The sequence below is a fragment of the Silene latifolia genome, chromosome Y, assembly GCF_048544455.1.
Source record: "Silene latifolia isolate original U9 population chromosome Y, ASM4854445v1, whole genome shotgun sequence".
NCBI lineage: Eukaryota > Viridiplantae > Streptophyta > Magnoliopsida > Caryophyllales > Caryophyllaceae > Silene > Silene latifolia.
This window is the reverse complement of record NC_133538.1, coordinates 133,423,692-133,428,812: the sequence shown is the minus strand read 5'-3', so window position 1 is coordinate 133,428,812 and position 5,121 is coordinate 133,423,692. Positions and strand designations below refer to the sequence as shown.

Here is a 5,121-nt window from a genome sequence, read left to right as displayed (position 1 = left end):
TTTCGCTCCCTAAAAGTGGTCTGGGCCAAGCACCGCCAAAGCTGACGGTAGACCTTCCTCGGGGCAGCAGTCAGGCCCGTAGAGGAAAGGTCAAGTAACCTACCAAACTCCCCTAGTGTCATCGGAAAGGCCCGGTTAAACAATCGGAAGGACACTGAAGAGCTATCGGGGTCAGCCTCGTGTGCCCCGGGGGAGAAGGTAAAAGAGCTGAGAAACTCGAGGCTTAACTCTAAAAAGGTACGGCCGCTCATAGTGATGAGCCCGGCCATCCCCATGCCCCGTAGTAAGTCACAAACCGACTCGTAGATACCAAGTCTCTCAAGTGCCGATTTCTCTAGAAATCGGGAAGGTACATGCACACAGCGAAGCAGGTTATAAAATTTCTTACGATGTAAGGCGTTAACGAAAAGTACCCGCGGGTAATCCGGTGAGGGTCGAGGGAAGTGTCACCTCGGACCGTGATCGTGCAGAAGTAGAAGCGGCGCAGCAGCTGTAGAAGTGCTAGGAGCGGAAGTAGAGGTGACGGAGTCGGCGTAGCTCGGGATCGTATACGACCTCGGCCTCGGAACTCAAAGCGAAGCCCGTGCGGCGACGGTGTGAGGAACCGGGCTACTCGAAGGCAACAGGCGATCGCCGGCGAGTCCGCCACAGTGTAAAAGTAGAGGCTGGTGCCGAGGTAGTGGCTGCTGTGGTCACCACTGAAGAGGGACTAGCAGCAGTGCTAGTAGTGGTGGTGACCGTAGAGGAAGTGGCAGCCTGAACTGAGCTAGAAGCAGAGCTAGCTTGAGCAAAAACTGTACCTGCAGCTGAAACTAGGAACACTGGGGCTGCAGTAGTGACTAAGGTGGAGGCAGTGGCAACAGCAGGGGCCACTGTCTCAGACAAAGACGGGCTAGAGGATGAACTAGTAGAGGGTAAAGAACTAGAATCCAACCTGTAAACAAAAGGGTAAGGGGTATGATAAGAAAACAATGGCTAACAGAGGCTAAAACAGCAGGAAATCAGCATGTTAAACCATAAAAACTCCCCTACCAGTCGAAATTTCCGACCTACAGCACATAATTCCCAACAAATTCCCAACAATTCCTCAAACAAAATCGAAAAGCAGCATGTAAATAGCGATAAGGCGGGCATAACAGTCAACAACAACATCATGTAAACAACACTGAGGTTAATTAGGTCAAGAAGGCATGCAAAGCCGTCTGACAGTCAAGAATTTCGACTGAACAACCCTAATCGCGGAAATTCGTGCAAGATTCGAGTAGAAGCATGTTAAGCATCGACAGGGGTGTGGTAACAGTCTACAATCAGCAGCAATATCGCAACAAAGATGCTAGCTAGACAAATTATATCAGCAATAACCAAAGTGACAGTCGAAAATCTCGACTGTCCTGAACCCATATCAAAAAAATCATGTAAAAATCGAATTAAGCATGCAACAACAGTGAGGAAGGGGAATTGATCACCAAACAAGACAAGTAAGGGCAACCAAAGGCAAGTAGAGTCGAAAAAATTCGACTAAAGCAAGATTTCGAACCCTAATTCCAATTTTTCCTCATAAATTTCAAAATAAACGAAATTAAAATGCATAGAGGATGAAGGAATCGCTTACTTGATGATAGAAATCCTACAAAAGAAATTAATCTTCAAATAAACAAGCACAAGAGGCGATTTTTCGAACTTAAAACCGCAAACCCTAACCCTTTTTTAAAGCCGTGAAAACGAGCACAATCAAGGGGGAAATTAAGGGGCTTTGAAAGATTAAAATGCAAAGAAGAGATTGTAGGAGGCGGATTTGGTGATTTGGGCAAGAAAATGGGGATTTGGGGGTTATTTGATCGCAATTAGGGGAGTGTTAGACGAAAATTAGGGAAACAATGAAATTAGAAGCAAAAAGAAAGAGTTTAAAGTAAAAGCTCCCTGCGTCCTGTTCATTTCACTCGATCGAGTGGTTATAAACCACTTGATCAAGCACTTTGATGCTCCATCTACTCGATCGAGTAGAAATCTAGTCGATCGAGAAATCCCCTTTATTACTTTACTCGATCGACTGGAAAAAGTGCTCGATCGACCATATTTTTCACTCGATCGAGTACATAAAGTACTCGATCGAGCTCTTTCCTCGCGTAAGCTCTTGAATTTCATCAATTCTACCCTTGGAATGCGTAAATATTCCCCAAACCTGCCTAAAAATACGTGCAAAAATATCCCAAAATACCAAATACGCATGAGAACAGTCTATAGTCTTAAATCTACGCTAAAAGCAGTCTATAACCTCATTGTCCTAATTAAAACCAATAAAATAAATTCAACGGAAAATCAAAAGTTATCTATTACAAAGTGTTACACGGGGCATTTCCCCGTTTAATTCCCAATGCAATTCAGTAGCCCCTTGAAGGGCTCCCGATCGAGGAGGACGTCACCTCGGCAACATTGACTGTCCTCTTCAACTTCCATGAGCATGAATTATCATTTGAAACGGTAGGAGGGGAGTAGTTCACATCCACATAAGCGCGAACTTTCCTCGTCATTGCTCCTCTATCACCGGCTGTAGCGTCATCATCTCCAATTTGATTGACAGTAATTGCACCATGCCCCTTGACAGCTCCTTTATTGCTTTCATCTGTACCTACAACAAAGAAAACAGACGAACTTTCCTCCTTTTTGCTCTTAGTCTGAGGCGGAGGGGTAACAATTGCAGCACAATACTCCAAATTTTCATTTGGAGTGTCAATAATAGGGTCAATAGAAGAGAGGACATTGCAAGGCTGAGCTTGCATGGGACCCCTCCGGGACTTAGACTGATGAAAAATCAGCTCCTCGTCCCCTACCTGAAAGGTCAAAGTCTTTCCCCCGACGTCTATAACTGCACGGGCAGTGGACAAAAATGGTCTCCCTAAAATAATAGGGGTGTGTGCATCTTCGGGGATGTCTAAGACAACGAAATCAACGGGAATAAAGAATCTTTCGATCCTCACAGGTACGTCTTCTACTATGCCTAGTGGCCGTGATATACTACGGTCGGCCATCTGGACTGTCATGTTAGTGTAACTCAGCTTTGTCAAACCAAGTCTCTTGGCCAGAGACAGCGGTAAGACACTTACGCTAGCGCCTAAATCGCATAGCGCATTATCAATCAAATAGTTACCGATATGACACGGAATTGAAAAACTACCCGGGTCTGACTGCTTAGGAGGTAACTTATTTTGAAATAGGGCTGACCCCACCTTAGTCAAATCTACGGTCTCACTATCACTAATACTCCTCTTACGCAATAGAATTTCTTTCATAAACTTAAGATAAGAGGGTACCTTTGTCAGCAACTCAGTGGACGGCACAGTGACTTCCAAGCTTTTCAGAAGTTCGACAAATTTGCCGAATTGTTGATTGGCCTTAGTATTCTCGCAGAATCGCCTCGGAAGGGAACCGTGATAGGTATCTCGAGTCCCTTATTTCTCTCTTCCAATGTATCTTCCGGAGCAAGTTATGTATCCTTTGGACGCTTCTTACCTTTCGAACGAGGTCTTTCCGGTGATTTATCGCTTAAATGAGCACTAGCAGGCTCTCGAATAAGCTTCCCGTCATCAAAACTACTCAATCGACCAATATACCCATTCGATCGAGTAGAATCTTCATCAATATCACTCGATCGAGTAGTTTTTTCACTCGATCGAGCAACTCCGTTTTGCTCATCACTCGATCGAGTAGAAAAACTACTCGATCGACCATTCTGCCTTTCCTGTTCACTCGATCGAGTGGTATTTTCACTCGATCGACCACTTTCGTCCCCAAATCTGCTCGATCGACCACCTGAAACCAGTCGATCGAGCACTTTCCTTGCCGTGAGCTCATTTTCTTCGCCAGAACACTGTTCACCATCAGTTACAGCTCTCCTCGGGTTTGATTTCTGCATTTCCGGTCCCTCATATGAACGACCGCTTCTCAGATTGATGAAATTTATCGTCTCGTGTGGATTCTTCTCATTTTGAGTCGGTAACTGACCCTGCTTTCTTGTGGACTGATTAGTGGCTAATTGAACAACTTGAGTTTCAAGTGCCTTTATGGACGCATCTTTCTGTTGATCACTCAATTGCCACTGCTTCGTGAAGGCTTGCAACATAGACTTAAGCTCACCAATTTCACTCACCCCACCGGAAGATGATGCACCATGGTTAGGAGGAGTAAAAGAAGGGGGCTTTTGAAAGCCTTGTTGATTCTTGTGTGGAGGGACATAAGGTTGCTGCTGGTGCGGAGGAGGAGTAGGATTGAGCACATTCTGACTAGTCCACCTCAGATTGGGATGGACTGCTCCTTGATTATTGTAATAGAAACCCCCTCCTTGCCTATATTGCTGAAAGGCAAGGACTTGTTCCTTCTCTAAAAGACAGCCAACAGCAGTGTGGCCATCATTACTCCCACATCTCTCACATGAAACGGTCTCTCCCCTAGTAAGAACATGGACCGTCTGAGGCTCCCCAGCAGCTTATAATTTCAACTTGTCGAACCTAGCATTCATGGTCTCCAGCTGAGCCAAAACCTGCTTATCAACTGCATGAACTATCCTAATCCCATCCCTCGGGTTACCATATTTAGCACTGTGATTCGCCATCTCTTCAATAAGGGACCATCCCTTATCATCATCTGTATTCTCCTGAAATCTACCACTAGATGCCACATCAAGTATGGATCTCTGGTCGTCATACAGCCCATTGTAGAACTGATTAGCTAGAAACCATGGGTCAAAACCATGGTGAGGGATAGACCTCACCAACTTCTTGAATCGTGACCATGCTTCATAGAAACTTTCATCGGGAGCCTGTCTGAAACTAGTAATCTTGGCCCTCAGCAAATTGGTGTGTTGTGGAGGGAAATATCTCTTGTAAAATGCAAGAGCAAGAGACTCCCAATCTGTAACCCCAGCAGTTGTGCGGTCCAAGTCAGTCAGCCACTCCCTGGCTGAATCAGCTAAAGAAAAAGGAAATAGAACTTCTCTAATCTTGTCCTGAGTTACCCCCTTAGTGGCGGGGATAGTAGAACAGTAATCGGTAAAGGTCTCCATATGCTTCCTCGGATCTTCACCTGCCACACCCCTATAGATATTCCTCTCCACCAGATTGATAT

The 5,121-nt window shown here is 45.3% G+C and overlaps 1 non-coding gene across 1 annotated transcript; it reads left to right on the top strand.

Annotated features, from left to right (window-relative positions):
* Nucleotides 1–4,742: 4,742 nt before the first annotated feature.
* LOC141635562 (small nucleolar RNA R71) lies at nt 4,743–4,849 on the top strand. Its single transcript, XR_012540240.1, has one exon. It is a non-coding gene; the product is annotated as a small nucleolar RNA R71 (small nucleolar RNA).
* The last annotated feature ends 272 nt before the right edge of the window (nt 4,850–5,121 follow it).